Below are 17381 nucleotides of genomic sequence, written 5' to 3'. Positions count from 1 at the left end.
TTTGGGCAGTTCTAGTGCCCAGTGATGAAAGCTTCATCAGTAGAGAGCTGTGATGCAGATGTGCCTCTAACCTCCATCATATCCAATTGCTAGCAAAAAAAATGGACTGCAGGTGAATTTAACTTTGCCCATCTTTTGTAGCAGGAATTGACTGAACTGCCATGAAAGTTTCTGTTCCTCAGAGTTAGTTTTGCTCAAATCAACCTTATTCTAACTGGACAGTTCCCCAAGAAAAGTCCTTTCTTCACAGCTACGGAAAATGACTTCTTCTGTCTCTTAGTTCCATTCTCTTTAGATTTCCCACTGATTATGAATATGTGAGTATTAGTGAGTTAAAGAAAAGTGCCATGACTTCCAGGAAATAAACAAGAAAATCTTGCATCAGAAAGTAGAGAAAGTGGGTCCATCCAGGGTTAAAAGACAGGTACCAAATATGAGGCTAAGGAAGAATCAGTCATCCTCAAAATATACCTTTTATCTAGAAGATTCTCCTAGAGGAACTATACACCAGGCTTAGGGACAGACTACAAGGAATAAACAATAAGGCCTGAAAGAAAAAAAAGCAGGCTTCTGAGGAGCTCAATAGAAGCAAAGAGGGATGGTGCAATGGTACAAGTCAGAAGTATTTGGTTAGGATAAGTAGAGAAAGTTACAGACAAAAGCCAAGAGGCATACCTACTCTGCCCTGCCTATGTAGGTTAATTCCTGAAGCAGCTGTAGCATAAACAGAAGCAGTAATCACACAGCAGATGCACTGGACAGCACCTTACTGGCCTCAAACATCAGCCTCAACCAAACTGTGCCTGGCAGGATACCTGAAGGTCATTAGCAAAACATTTCCTGTGAAAGCTGCCATGTCTGTTCCAGGGATAATCTTCACTTATATTATTATTCTTTTTACAACAACCTTGGGTAGTTTTCCTTTGGTCTTAACATGAACAATTGTAGGTCTCCTGGGCATCATTCTGTTTTTACCATATGGGCGTGTGTAACTGATCTTTTCTTCACGGATACTAGAACACTCAGAGTCAAATGACCCCCACACAGCAAGCCTAAGGCTCTTCATGGTGAGTATTCTTCACCTCAATCTTGGCGCTCTACTCTTCTTTTTATTGTTATACTGGGGGTACATTGTGACATTTACAAAAGTTCTTATAATATATCACAGTTGAATCCACCCCTCCATTATTCTCCTTTATACTCCCCCCACTTGGCTCTACTCTTAAGTTTCCTGCCTTGTTTATCTTCCCTTATTTTCCCTCTTTTAATTTATACTGCCTTCTTATATTGTAGGTATTATAAACTGCCTGGTATATTTGAAACAAATCAAAGTATAAATTCAAATCCACAAATAAGACATTTATACTATTTCTTATATTTTATGTATTATAAACCTCCATATATATCTGGAATAAATCAAAGTATAAACTTAAATTCACAAATAAGACACATGCCTTTGTTTCACAGGCAATCGTAGCACATGGTAACCACATATGACCAGCCACTGTCTGGGCACAGGAATGCAAAAACAAATCAGACAGACATGGTCCCTGTCTTGACATCTAGTCAGGAAAGAAATTAAAAAGTTATAGTTTTCAGAACTATATCAAAATAAAAGTATTTAAAATGGGGAACCATAAGGTTGGTGGGGAGTTCAGTGGAGGGATATCCCTTTATAATTAAATTCTGAAGGATTAAGAGCTGGAATTAGAATGTTTTATGTGGGGGAATTTTTATCTAGGCAGAGTGAACAGAATGAAAAACAACTTGAAACAGGGAAGAGCCTGTTGTTTGAAGAAAATAAAACTGAGCTCACTGAGGGATACCATAAGATGAGGCAGCAGAAGCTGATCTCCCAGGGCCTCATGAGCCAAGATATAGGGTATAGATTTTCTTTCAAGAAGCCACTGAAGAATTGAAGCCTGGGTCAGATACAGCATAAATTGTTTTAAAATCCAGGATTCTGTCTTCTGCTACATGGGAATAGATTGTAAGGAGGTAAGAAGGAAGCAAAAAGAACAGTCGGAATATTCCACACCAATCATGATAGCCTGAGCTGGGCGGTGGTCGCTCACACCTGTAATCCTAGCTAGTCAGGAGGCAGAGATCAGGAGGATCAAGGTTTGTAGCCAGACCAGGCAAATAGTTTACAAGACCCTATCTTGAAAAAACCCTTCACTAAAAAGGGCTGGTGGAGTGGTGCAAGCTGTAGACCCTGAGTTCAAACCTCAGTACTGAAAAAAAAAAAAATAGATGATAGCCTGGGCCAGGATGGAGACAGCTCCAAAATTAGATATATTTGGCAAAAGATTGACTGAAAAGGGTATGTGAAGTGGAATAATTTAAAACTGCTTCTGGATTTGTATCTATACCAACTAACCAGGCACTAAGACCACAAGTGAGGGCAGAAGGCTGTTTATTGGAGTGGGAAGGGCAAGTGGATATTGTGCTTCTATTTGGACATATTATCTGTTGGATATCAAGGAGATATTCAAGTGGGATCAAGTACCAAGTAGGTATGTGGACTGTTAGAGCTCAAAAACACACCTCCCAAGACCCTTTCTCGGGAGAACAGTAGCCTCTGTGCTCCACTGAAATGAAGGAATAAGTCAGGGAAGTGGAAAAACGTGGGATCCAGAAAACCCAGAATCCCCTGTCAGAGAGACAAAGATTCACCAGAAGGGCAATCTGAGGCCACAGTTGGAAGAGAGACCAGCCAGGTTAGTGCAGGCCTCGGAGAGGAATTTCTTCCTGAAGGTTGAAAGCTAGAACATCTAACAAGTGTGAACACAGAGAAGAAACATTAAAGGAAGGTGAATTGGAAGGTTGGGTCATGTTTATACATTAAAAAAAAAAAAGCAAAAAATAAATGGAAGATTTTAGAAGGAATAACAGTCATAGTATACAGTAGGGCTCATATTCAAAAGCATTTCCAGCCATAAAGTAAACTCTGAAAACTGACCAATCCCAAAGTGTAACCGAATGATACTCGGAGGATTCAAGCATTCGTGTGTTGGTGGTTGCTGACATCAAATTCTCTTCTTCTGGGGAAGGTCAAACAACGGTGCCAAGAGACAAGCCAAGCTTGAAAGGCCAAATGCCACATGTTCTCACTCACTTGTGGAACCTAGACCTAAAAGGATGATGATAATAATGAGACATGAATGTATATAGTGGACTATGGAGAGTGGGCAGGAAAGGAAAGAATGCTGAGGGGTGAGGAGGATGGACGTACACTACACACATACATATGAAGACAGCATATGAAACCCACCAAACACTGTTTGAAGGAGGGAAAGGAAGAGGAGGGGAACAGGAATATAATGGAGGGGTAAATGTGTTCAATGTATTATCAACGAAACCCCCTCATATTATTAATGTAGGATGAATCAAAAAAGATATCTAGCTGGGCACCACTGGCTCATGCTTGTAATCCTAGCTACTCAGGAGGCAGAGATCAGGAGTATCACGGTTGGAAGCCAGCCTGGGCAAATAGTTAAGACCCTATCTCGAAAAACCCATCACAAAAAAGGACTGGTGGGGTGGCTCAAGGTGTAGGCCCTGAGTTCAAGCTCCAGTACTAAAAAAAAAAAAAAAGAAAAACTAAACTAAAAACTAACTAAAAAATGTAACATAAACAACTTTCTTAGAGCTATGGAGGGAAAAAAAACAGTAAAAGAAGCTAAAAAGTTAGTAAGCGGTTGCCATGGTAAGGATAAGAAGGGCCAGAGGGACTGAGAGGGTTTGATGTCTTATAGCCATGGTGTTATTTGGTTCTAACCTCTACAGTTTAATATTTAGAACTAAAGCTTAAGACATTAACAAAAACTGCAGTGTGAGTCATGAACTTGTGTAAGAATACATGTCAGAATATTAAACAAAAAGGACTATTATGGATATATTTCACTTCAGCATATTTATGTTGTTTATGTTAGAGAAGCTAATTCATTGAGTGTCAATGAATTCAATTTTGCTGCAAAATTTAAGTGAAATCAAGTTTAAAAGGCTCCGATAATAATGCAAGAAAAACATGTGTACAAAAAAAGTTAGCGTTCTTTTAGAAGCTACATTTTCATCAGAGAAGAACACACCCTGGGGCTTGGCGGCATGGTTCAAGTGGTAGAGCACCTGCCTCACAAGCATAAGGCTAGTACACAGCAACCCCCTGTGCACATGATGGTATTACCTTTAGGGTCAAACATGAAACAATCTTACACTTAAAATTCTTTTGGAACCATAGCAATTAACTAACCCCCAGTTGTGGCTTCACACAGATGTGCTTTACTACAAACAAAGCACATTGTTCCAAGGCATCGTACAGTATTTCTACTCTAGATTTTAACATTTAACATTAGATTTATCATTTGTTAGTGATGATATAGAAGTACCATTCATCCATGACTGAAGAACTCCACAAAACAAGCTTATTTTATCTAAGAAAAAATGTTTAGGAATAATGTTCATAATGAGGTTTTCTTTTCTTTTTTTTTTTTGTTTTGAGTGTGACACTATTTTAGTGATGTTTGAAAACTTTCTGAGATGCATACTAAAATAGGTAGAGGGAAAATAACACGCCTAGATTTTGCTTGGGAATACAGAGAATCACGAGGTATAAAAGGAACAAATAAAGCAAATGTAGCAAAATCTTGCTAATCATTGAATCGTGGTGTCGAATTTATGAGAATTTATGATATTGTTACTTTGGCTAATTTGAAACCCTTATCATCAAAAGCTACATTCTGAGAGAATTTTCTTTACCGCAAAAAAAGGTAAGTTTTTCATGTTTCTGATGCCTGTAACGAACTCTGGAGAAGCACTATCTTTCAGTGGGGGTCCACCTTCATGCATCAGATTCTAACCCCAAACAGTGGAAATGCTTGCAAAAGGAGCAATTTGCAGCTCTAATGAAAAACTCAAGCTAGATACCTTTTTGTTAGGCTATGACTGCCTACACATGGAAAGGGATGTTAAAAAGAAAAAAGAAAGCCTGAAAGTTATCTGGGCAACTCAAAAGAAGCCTTATCTAATGGAGGTAATTTGGCTTAAAGGGGAAAAAAGGGGCGGGGGCTCTTTTTCAAAGACTCACAGCTAAATTATGTAGTTAACTGTTTTGTTTCTGCATTTTCCCCCGGTGGAACTAAGCAGAGTCAAACATGGGATCTGAGACAGGGCAGGAAAAAGATGCAGGCTTCTACAGCAAGCAGATGTGCATGACAAGTCTTTGTAAGTCCCTCAGAGCCTGTGGAACAGTTCCTTTGGTCCATAAAATAAATAAATTCAAAAGGATTTACACATGTTGAAAAGTAAGTTTGTAATAAAAAAAATGTAGTAAACAAAAGACACAAATATTAAGTCCTGTATGTTAGGATAAAAGATGTGAAAGGAATTTTATAAGAAAGCTCATTAAATGTCACCTTTATTGACAAGGGCCCCACTCAATGAAACTGATTTTCTCCTTTGTAGAAAAGGAGTGATGCTGGTTGACATCAGTTCATCCCTAAACACACTCCACCCTCTTTCTCCTATTCTGTGGGACAACAGAGCTCAAAACAGAAAGGCAGGTGAAAAAGGAGACGGGCGTCAATACTCTTGCAGTGAGTCGCTTAGGTCCTCTGCTCACAGGGTGCCAGCCTGCAGGAGGGAACAGAGCCTATCTCAAAAGCATATACCTGGGGAGGAAAAAGCCCTTTCTTTCCCCCTCTGAAGTAAATCACTGGGATAAGAAACTATCAAAGACATCCAAGAGGTTCAGTTGACAGCTCACAGATGGCATCCTGCTTTAAAGCTGATCAGAGATAAGTTCAACACAGACTCCCACGATACCTTCACAGCCAAGATGCATGCCCTGATGTCCTGCAAATCCCTGGGGCTGTAAACTAAGCCTGCTTCCGTTTGCTCTGCTGTCTGTGAAGCAAAGTGATCAGTCAGACTGTCAGACCTAGAAAGAACTCCAAACCCCAGCCACCCTCAACCAAGGTTCAGAGGGAACAAGGGGACTTCAGTAGATCCCCAAAGTCACACGATAAGCACGGAGGGGAGCAAAAAGGAAGGGCACCAAAGGCCACTTCCGCAAGTATCATCAGATCAAGGTATTAATCTGGTTTCACTAGCTCATCTTATCCTTCATTTTGGTAAGACTTGATACACTGTCATCCTTTGGTATCTTCAAGTGTCTGGTTCCAGGCCACACATACTGACAGTGCTAAAATCCACATGTTCAAGTTCTTTATAAATGTTAGCATGGTACTTGTGTGTTATTACACAAGCACACATCCTCTCATATAATTTAAGTCAACTCTAGCTTACTTATAATACTTAATGCAATAAAAATACCACATCAATAGTTGTTACTGTGTATTATGAAATAAAACAAATCTGTGCATTTTCAGTACAGGTGCCACTTTTTCTGAGTATTTTCAGTCCTCAGTAATGCTGAGCCTACAGATGTGGAAGGCCCACTGTAGTCTAAATTAGTGTCTTAAGTTTATGATCTGAACACCAAAACATCAGGGAGGGCTCCCTTAGTATCTAATTTCCTTATAAAGCACTCTCTGATGAATGGATGAATTACAATGCATCCTTTTGTGCTATAAAGGGAATATCATGCTGTAAAAATAGCACCCCACAAAATGAGCAAAGTAGTCCTTATCTGCTTAAGTGAAAAAAGTCCAAATTAGAATAACTAGTTTCTGGAAGTGAAAACCCTAAGCATATCAGTCCATACATGCATGGAAAAGTTCAGGAGAAATAGACTCCAGCTCCTTGGTAGTTCTCCACCTGGAGAGCTGAGGTTACAGAAAAGCTTCAGTGCTAAGTGCTACATTGCTGTGATATAAAATCTGCAAGGAACAAATATTGCTGTCATCATTACTGCAGGAGTGAATGAAGTTTTAAGAAAAAAAGGGGGTGAATGCGGTGGACATACTATGTATTCATGCATGAAAATGGAAAAAATGAGACCCGTTGAAACTGTTCCAAGAATGGAGGGAGAAGGGCTAAAAGAGAATGACGGAGGGGGTGAATTCAACTATGATATATTGTAAGAACTTCTGTAAATGTTACAGTGTACCCCCAAGACAACAATAAAAGAAACTTTAAAAACAAATAGTTTCCAACAGAGTTCCTCCTTTTTTTGAGTCTCCTTCCAAGTAGGAACTACAAAGTAGAGACCTGAGTTTTGTCTTTCAGGTTTTTTTTTAATTATTAAAAATCCATGGGTCATCCTTTTTCAAAACCTAAGAATCTCCATTCTCTTAGTTGGAGAGTCATCTTGGATGGTGCAGGTGGTAATTTCTTCTTCTTACTCTCCCCTAGAAGAATAAGAGTGCTTTCCTCATCACAAAAGCAATTTCCTGAGGAATCCAAACTGCTCAAATATACAGTCCTAAAAGGTGTGGGTGAAGCTTCCATGTGTCCAAGTCATGGGGAGTTAAGGTCCCAGGGCAACAGAATCAAAAGCTGGGAATCATGGCGTGTGTCCTGATACTCAGGTGTTTGAGGTGGGAGCACTGACCGAGCTCAGTAGTTCACGACCAGCCTGGGCAACAAAGTGAGAGCTGTTCTTGGCAGAGAGGCGGGGACTCAAGGAATGATTCGCTGAAGAGGCAGGACTTAAGAGGCATAGCTTCCACAAACAGATGACTAAGCATTGCTCAGCAGGAACGCTCATGCTGGAGTGCTCCCAATCGGTGCACACAAACCCGTGCCTTGTCCCTTGTAGCAGTGGCTGCAGAAAAACAGACTTGGTGTGCCAAGGCCTCATACCCCTCTTGCTGCAACCAGGATATCAGGATGGCAGCTGAACCACAGATCCTCCAGGACAGACACCTTTTACACTGACTTCAATGGAGGCTCCCCCCATTATAATCTATACGTGTCCTGAGACCTGAAAATGTGCTTCTCCAATGCTCAGGTTGCTGGGAAAGGACTCAGAAATCTGCAAGGTTGGCAAAGATGCCTAGTTCATTGTCAGATGTCCACCTGGATCCCTCAATGCCTCTGCTTTAAGCATCAATTCCAGGGATTTCCATTCATCCTATGTATACCATCAAACTCTAAAACTTTATTACAACCTCAGAGCATGCATTCATACTTTGCCAGCCTCAAATTCAGGTATCCCTCATTAAGGATCACAGGGGTACCTCCATACACAAGGTGCCATTGCATTTCCTTTATTTCTTGATCTATAATCATTTCCATTGCTAGAATTTAGTCAGCAAAATCACTGTTATAACACTAAAAAATGCAATTAGACATATATAACTATGCACCACGTATACACATATCTGGTTCAAGGCCATGTGGTAAATATGGGGCTTGCATTACAACCATCCAGTCAAACCACAGAAAGCATTGTTTTGTGTTGCATGGAGCTAACTCAAGCTCATAAAAAGCCTTGTTCTTGCTGGGGGGGAGGGTTGTGGGGGGAGTTCTGTTATCAGAAGGGAGGACTGCAGAACAGGGAGTAGCGAACAGATGGGTGGGAGGAGAATCCTGGCCAGCACATAGATCTCCTATCATACTATGTGGAAAAAGGAGTATTTGTGTTTGATGCTCACAAGGAAAGAATAACACAGCTTGACACTGAAAAGCTTTCATTTATAATATGCTGAGCCATGTTTATATCTTGAGAAGATTCATGCAGTGCAGCAACAAAGCAAAATTTTTTTAAATGAACCAGAAGTTCACTAAGTAGCTCCAGTCACCAAGCTGAGTGCCTGCTATACAAAATGAGAAGTGATTGAATTTGCAGAGTGGGATTTGGAAGTGATCAGCTTAAAAAACTCAGAGAGCTCACAAAGAATATTCGGTCCTTTTGGTCCACCTTGACCTACTGCATGCACTGACTACCCTTCAAATTCTCCCACACTGAGCAGAAAGGAGATGCCAGGAGAAACAGCTGAATCTGATTGGTGAGCACTGTGAGGCATCAGCATATCCACAGCTTGCCAGTGCAGGCTTTTAGCCACACACTTCCAGTGAGGTGCCTGGACCAGCAGCAATTATTAAAGACATGAACTCAACCCAGACTTAGTAGCCACCAAAATAAATAGACCATTTACCCAGCTTCTGACAAACTAGGCTGCTTGCTGCATTAGGTTTTCTCAGTATGTCAAAAGTAGTGATTTATACAACCCGTGCTACACATTGGAATTGTGCAAGGAGCTTTAAAACTTCCCAGGGCCCAGCACCCACCTCCAGAGTTCCTGATGGGGCTGGGGTAGGGTGAAGCCTGAAAGCTGGGATTTTTAAAGAACTCCTCAGGTGATTCTAACACACAGTCAAGGCTGTGAATCACTGCCACCACCTTGCAAATAGGAGGTAAACAGCCAAAGAAGAGAGATCATACACATAGGAAACACCCAGGGGATGTTCCCAGATCCCTGGGAGGGATCTGGTCCAAATGAGGATTCTGGTTCAGTGACTCAGGGGTGGGACTCAAGTGTCTGCATTCTAGCAGTGATGTATTCCTATAAACGATGAGAATACAAGTTTCCAACACCTAGCACCATCCTGGAGAGAGGTTCCAGAGAAATGAAAGCTACCAGTAACATGATTTCTGTCATTTTTTAGGTAAATATTCAATCCTCTTTTCTTCTTCAGTGATACGGTAAATTAATTTCACAGATAACTCAGGGTCACCATGGTAGACAGCGATACCTGTGAAGATTATAGAGTGTAAGGTGACACTTCTGCTTTATTAAATGACACCAGTGTATGATGAGTTTTTTGGGGGGAGTAGAGGGCTTTTGAGTCTACTTTTGACAACTTGTTCAACTTCTGTTTATACCAACAGTATTGACATCCCTGTTTCTAACATTTTCCTTTCCTCTTCTAAACACTATTGTATTTTGCAGTTAGTAGAAAAGTAGTAACAATTTTCAGGCCATTTAAGAAGGTCTCAGAGGTGGATGTGATGATGCATGCCACTAATCCTAGCACTACTAAGGCAGGAGGATAGAGAGTTCAAGGCCAGCCTGGGCTACACAGTGAGACTGTGTCTAAAAATAAATAAGAATAATAATGGAGGGGGTGAATTCAACTATGATACAGTGTATGAACTTATGTAAATGTCACAATGTGCCCTCAGTTTAACAATAAAAAAAGGGTTTAAAAAAAAAGGGGACTAAGGTAGAAAGAAGAAAAATAGAAGGGGATAAGCCAATTTGGGATACAATACATATATACATGGAAATGTCACAAAGAAACTCCATGTACAGCTATCTTAAACAGTGTTTTTTTTTTTTCAAAGAAAGAGAATAGGAAGGTAAAACAGTTCCATGTCTGGGGGTTGGCACCAGTAGGAGTTGGTACAAGGAAAAGGTGTAGGAGGCTGAATGTAGTGGAAATACTATGTACTCATGTATGAAAATGGAAAAATGAGACTTGCTGAAACTATTCCAGGATTGGGGGAAGAGAGATAAAGGAGAATGATGGAGGGGGTGAATTCAACTATGATATATTGTAAGAACTTTTGTAAGTGTCACAATGCACCCCCAATAATTAAAACAAAGGAGAAAATAAATAATAAATAAAAAGTTCCATCAGTTAAGAGGAAAACAGATTCCACAGTCAGACTGCTTAGTCACTTACCTGCAGGTGATCTTGATGTATACCTGGCCACGCTAAGTGAGAACTTGTATAAAATCAAGCAACGATAGTGTCTGAGCCCACAGAGCAATCTAAGGGACTCACTCTTGGGGAACATCTGACATTTTTTATATTTTTGGCTGCTCAAAGAAACCTTTGGTTTTTCCTTGAGATCTATTTTGGTGTTTAAAACTCCTGTCCCTCATCTCTCTCCTCCTCCAGCTGTGCACCCCATAGAAACTCTTGCCAGATAAAGTGACCTCCACATAAGCATGGAGTTACTGAATAAAACTTCTCTATGTCCACCCAATTAGGCCAAAGTGTGGAAGAGTGATCACCTGATGGATAAAGATCAAAAGAAATTTTTCTTTTTTTAATTATATTATTGTTCTAATGAGGGTACATTGTGACATTTACAAAACCAAAATAAATTTTTACAGCATTTGTAAAATCCTTCAATCACACTTTCACAGATGTAAGAGCCCATTGATACTGAACTCTAAATTCTTCTGGTTTTTTAGATTCTGCCAGAACTAAATCCAATTGTGTGTGTGTGTGTGTGTGTGTACGTGTCTGTGCACACAAGTACATTGGGTTGCAAACACAGGGCTTCAAGCATGGCAGGCATGCACTCTAGCACCAACCTACACCCTCAGTCTGAAAATAAATTTTTGTCTTGGGATGATTGTGGTGAGCTTGCACATAACCTGCTCCAGCTGGCTCAACAGTCTCTGGTTTTGGTGGATTCCCAGGACAACAACCTCTGCTCTGCCAAGCAATTGCTCAACACAAAGACTATGAGCCATTGCTTGATAGGAAATTCCCAAGTTTTTGGACATGTTTCCAAGAGCAATCCTGAATGAAAGCGAAGAGAGGTAACAACTGGCAAAAAGCCATAGCGTAACCTCTGTTGGCTTTTAGACGGCCCCCAGTTTGTGACGCTGTAGTGCTGGACACATGCAAGAAATTACAAAACTTACATTTGTAGATCCAAACTTCACAAGTTTAGTGTGCCTTTACCTTAATCTCTGTTAAGGCTGAATAAGTTACAAAGGACATAGCACCAAGGTCAGAAGCTTCCACGTGTCTAACATAAACATCCTTCTCTCACACAACTTCATCTCCATAGGATCCTTTCTCTCCTTGATCAATTTTTTGTGCCAATCCTGTCTCTTCTTTGCTCTACTTCACAGCATTCCTTTGTCTTCCTAATACATCAGATGATGAATTTCATCTTTTTCTTTCTCCACCAAAGTGTCAATATCAGACTTCGCTTTTCTCTCCTCAGAATACTTCTTTTTCCTTGCCCACTCTCACCCTGTATTCTTTGTTGGAAGTCATCACTATTTAGGAGTCTCTGTGAGGTTTATGCAGCAAAACAGGTTAACATTGTTAAAAGGAAGATCAAAACCCAAGTTCAAAAGTTTATTTACTAATGTACTATGCAAAATGCAATTGTGAAGTGGAACGCTGTTTAGTCATATATGGAACAATATAAAATTACAGCTCTGACTTAGAGTTGGCTCTCTGACTTAGCAAATGACTCTTTGTAAGGGCTGGCAGAGTGGCTTAAGTGGTAGAACGCCTGCCTAGCAAGCCTGGGGACCTGAGTTCAAACCCCAGTACTGCCAAAAAAAAAAGAAAGAAAAGAAAATGGCTCTTTCTAGATGTGTGTTTCTCAAAATATATACTAGCATTTGATTTTTAATTTCTATATGCAAATTCTAAACTAACATGTTGGAGTATAGAGAAGGAACTTTTAATCAAAGTATGTGATTATCATTAGGCAAGTCAATGAAGAAGGATGGCAGACAGCCCACCTAGGCAGCTCAAAGACTGCCTGGCTACCACAGGAAGGCAGGTCACAGAAACATGTAGAAAGGTAGCAATAAGTTAATGCTCACCAACCTGCAATAAAATCAGCTTCTTAAACTCTGACAAGGTATGGTCATTTAGAGTACTATGTAGGGACAATGACTTGGAAGAAGTTCCAACTCATCAGAAGGTATGATTGGTTATTGGTGATAAGAAATCACATTGCAATGAAAGATGCATGAACAGGAAATACAGATATAAGAAAACAGGACAGTGCCCAAGGATATGACTCAAAGATGAAGCTGGCTAAATGACTGTCCCTAGAACTCAGACACGTGGATGACATCATACAAGTGGAAAATCCCACTCCTGACTGCTGGTCTTAGAATTAAGGATGGCTGTAAAAAAGTAGGAAATGCTCTAAAAAGGACCAGATAGTAGACACCTGCAGCTTTGGGAACCAAATAAGGATTATGTTGTGTTTTAAAAATGTAAAAGTTAGGCTAGAGGTATGGCTCAGCTGGTCCTACCTGGGAAGTGCAAAGCCCCTAGTTCAAACCCCAGTACCACCAAGAAAAAAAAAGATAAAAATATAAAGTAATTCTTAGATTACTAGTAGTATACAAATGGTAAATGGGCCCTAGCTCGCAGCTCTACACCAAACTCCCAAGGTCAGGTTCTGCATGGCACAGCACCGCCCCCTGAACCCCCACCTGTTCTGCAGAACCTCCTGGGGAGCAGCCACAGGACTGAATAGCAGGGCTGTTGGCTTCTGCTATCCCCAGAGGGCTTTACTCCAAATGGAGCAAGCAGAACATTCCACAGTTGGGGCCAAGAAAGGTTGAGAGGGGGTGTGAAGACGAGAAGTGATGTGGTCCAGGTTTCTGAAATCATAAAAGGCACAGTAAAATGATCAAGGTTGTTTTCTAGTGTGATGATCAAGAAGGTAATATATGCACTTATCCAAGGACTCTCGTGCTTGCTCTTCATTTACACGGATCACACCTACAAGTTGATGCAACAGTTTGCTCACTGCCAATTAAATGTGTAGACATCTTAACCATACCCTGCCCCCTACAGGTGTTTCAGAGTAGAAAGAGAAATTGCCCAAAAGGGTCCAGATATATTTATGACAACAAATCTACAATGCATTATTAGGAGAATCAAGGATATGGGAGCACCATTCCTTCTTATAACAGATGGCTTAAAGTCACTGTAGAAAGTTACACAGCCTGTCTCGGTGCAAGTGAACATGACTGAGGCTACGTGTCCCAAGTGGGATAATTCTGATGCTGCCACCCACCACAGGTCATGAGGCAGGGAATTTGCCTTCTTCTCTGTTGTTTTCACGTTCCAATAATCCTTAGAAGCGAGAAGCTTATGGCACACGCTAGGTCCTTACTAGAGATTCTACAGAAAAGAAAAACTTTGGTTGCCATCATCCCTGCATTTTCACATCCCTGCATTTTCACATCCCTGCCTGGAGTCATGGGGTTTCTTTCATGGAAAACGTACAGCTGAGCTACAGGAAATTTCACAATTTTGAGTCCTGAAAACATGACATTAATCAGATGTGCACCCAAAACAACTATCTTTAAAATGTCTTTTTCTAAAGGATAAATTTGATTAAAGCCCATACATTCCATGAGAATAGAAGACTTTCATTTGCCTGCTTTACTCAGATGTGGTTTACATGTATAGAACTGTGCCTGGCATATTGTAAGCACCCAACAAATACTTGCTGACTAAATGAAAATTGGTAAAATTTTAAAATGAGTAAACATCTTCATGGACAAAGTACCTAGCTTGGCAGAAGAGGAGCTGCAGATGTTATAGCTGTTTACTTTTTCACCCCAAAATAAAAGCAACAAACTAGAACAAAATGAGATCTTTGTCCTCCAGATACACAGCAATGCCCCAACAGTGAATGCAGGATGACCCTCTCACAAATGCCTCCAAACACTGCTGAACTCCTGCTGGGCAGGAAGACAGCAGAGTTGGGGCAGCTGAACAGCACTGCCGTGGAAGCAGGTTGAAATGCAAGCCTCCTCCTGAGAACACAGACCATCTAGAATAAAGAGAGCGCATTGGTTTTTCTGGGTGCGTTGCCCCAGCTTCATTTAGAAAAGATGAAGAGAAGTCAACCACAGGAAGTTAGGCAGTAACTATTTCAACAGCAATAGAAGCAGCAATTGGATCCTGCTCTCCAAGGACATGCCAGTGAAAGCCAGGCCCTTTCAGGCTGGCAAGTACAATTGTGAGAGCAATTCCTATTGTTCTGCGGTTTCTCTGAGATGGGAAAGCCTAAAAAGTGATCCAGAATTTGCCGGGGCCAACAGTCTCCACCCAGCTTCCCTCCTTCCTCTACCACCTGTCCTTGAGGGAGGGAGGGAGGTTCCTCTCAAAACTACCCTCCTCCCCCTCAAAGCCAGTGGTTGCTGCACACCATGGGAAGGAATCCATGCCTCCTCTTCAGGTACTCCTTAAAATAGCAAGTTCAGGGAGTTAGTAATAGCTGCTGGAATCCAGCACCTGTAACACATCAGCAGTTATAGTTAAAGCAGTTCTACCCGGAAACCAATGAAAACAACAGTATCCCTTCAGAGGCACAGTTCAGACAGTTCATCTCTGGTTCCGCAAGAGCCTTCCTATCTGGTGTGGCAGTGCATGCCCATAACTCCAGCACTCAGGAAGACCACAAATTCATGGCCAGCCTAGGCATAGTGAGACTCTATCTTTAAAAAAAAAAAAAAAGAACCTCAAAGCTTTTAAAGGATGCATATTTGGATATTGGGTGGGATCGCAAGTCATACAAGGCCTAGTAGATTTAAGACTAAACATTATTTCCTTTAACATTACCAAATCTATTCTGTCTGTCTTTCAACAAGTGTGCACAGAATGACCACTCCATCCAAGCATGGAGCTGGCTTCTACGGACTGTTTATGAATGTCAGGACAGACATCCACACCCTCAGAGGGCTGACAGTCCAATGCTAGTGAAGTCTAACAGAGAAGAAAAGGCTGCTTTCACCACGCATGTGATTTAGACTAATCTGCATAAAACCATCCTGTGCCCTGTTCTTTACAGTGTTTTTACCATTTCCTCCTTCATTATACAGTATGGAGGGCTACATGCTTCCTGAAAGGTAATCAATGACATGTCCAGAACTGGTCAACAACTACTCTCAGAGCTGCCCTCCAGGCTTCTAGTCACAGGATGGAGGCAACAGAAAGGCAAAAATACAGACTGGGGATCTGATTTCTTATTTTGTTTCTGCCAAGACCATCCTCCAGGATTCTGGGCTGGGGCAAACCTCTCTGGTCTTCTCTAAAACAGGGAAGGTCAAGTTCTAAAAGGCTCTGCTCTACACACACATACACACACACACACACACACACACACACACACACACATACACACACACATAAAGAAGAAGAAGAAGAAAAGGAAAAACCTCACACAATTCAAAAAAAAGAAAAAAATAAGGCAACACATGCCCACTGAGCACTGTCTACAAGCTCCCCTTATGCCACTCTTAACAAGCTCCACAATGATGACAAGAACTATTCATCCAGCATGTCCCTGAATCTTGACCATTTTATGTATATTAACTCACTTATAATCCTTATGGCAACCCCATAACTTCAGTATTAATATGATCCTTAGTTTATAAAAGAGAAAATGAAAACCTGGAAATTAACTGTTCAAGGTCACACAACTAAGTAATCAAGCTGGGACTCCAAATGGAACAAAAAGTGTTACTGTGTTTTGGCTTTATCAAAGTGACCTGCCAGCAGAGTTTTTTGCAGCCTTCCCTCAGATGTAGCCTCAGCCAGAGCCAGTGCCATCAACCCAGCTGTGCTACCCTAATTAAAGTGACCCTTCTTGTGCTACAAATTCTAAGTAAACACATGTGCAGAATTACCACATTATCATCCATATTCTCCCAGGGTTTGGCAGCACAGTTGCTCTATCTAAAGAAAAGTGGGAGTTTCTGCATCTCCATGTCACTTTTCCCATGGGAACCTGAGCCATCCGCAGCCAAGACTCCCTCAGCAAGATAGCACTAACTGGACACATGTGTGACCAAGAGGCAGGTTTGACATTGGTGCCACTTGATCTGTACCAAAAGCAAAAATATCATAGCTGTTTTTCTAAAGTACAGTGGCTAGTACACTATGTTAAAGAATCACCTTGAAAAACACAATTTTCTCTCATTACAGATGCTCAATAAAGCCCTTCCTACTTGCTGATCTCTTCCCCATCATTAATATAGTGTGAATGACAGGACTTTGAACTCCATTATATTTCATTGTGTACTGGCTACAGTTTCAGACTTTGGTCTAAAATCAAGTCTGTAGACTATCTGAAACTATGGGACATTTCCTCTTTTATACTCAAACATCCCTAGGACTATTTTAAGTTCTTAATAGATACTCAACTCCTTGACTAAGGAATCAAAAAAGTTAGGATATTTACTGACTCCAGCTTCACTCAATAAAAGCTGGATTTTATTGCTTTTCTATACATATGCCTTTAATATGTCATTTTATTTATATAAAATACCAATAAAAGAAAAGTAAACCCAAACCTTTTGTTCAAACTACTACTTCCCTTCTTACAAAAGAAGGAAAATCAACCTGTGGGAAAAACTGATAGCCACAGAAGCATAATGCCATAATGACTTTATTATGCTTGTTTTAGATGCTTGGTTTGGCTGTAATGAATTCATAGTTCAGATAAATCACATCCTGGCTCTGATATCTTAACTACTGGTAAGGTATGTACTATGTAAGACTGTAATGCTGAATAAATGTTAGCTTTAAACTCACTAAGCCATTACTGGCATTCATGCAAAAAGTGACTAATAATCTTTGGGTACTGGGCAAGATGCAAGGTTGAAGGGAGAAAGTCTACAGAGACATGACCTTGTAATTGAGATAAAACCCTACAAAGAAGGAAAGCTATACATGTA

At 40.7% G+C, this 17381-nt stretch overlaps 1 protein-coding gene across 2 annotated transcripts in view; it reads right to left on the bottom strand.

Annotated features, from left to right (window-relative positions):
• The window catches only part of Ccbe1 (collagen and calcium binding EGF domains 1), a 235174-nt gene that overhangs the window by 213671 nt on the left and 4122 nt on the right, over positions 1-17381 (bottom strand). The window lies entirely within an intron of this gene.

Source organism: Castor canadensis, chromosome 4 (genome assembly GCF_047511655.1).
Source record: "Castor canadensis chromosome 4, mCasCan1.hap1v2, whole genome shotgun sequence".
Taxonomy (NCBI): domain Eukaryota; kingdom Metazoa; phylum Chordata; class Mammalia; order Rodentia; family Castoridae; genus Castor; species Castor canadensis.
Note: the sequence above shows the minus strand (reverse complement) of the source record. Positions and strands in the feature narration are given on the sequence as shown.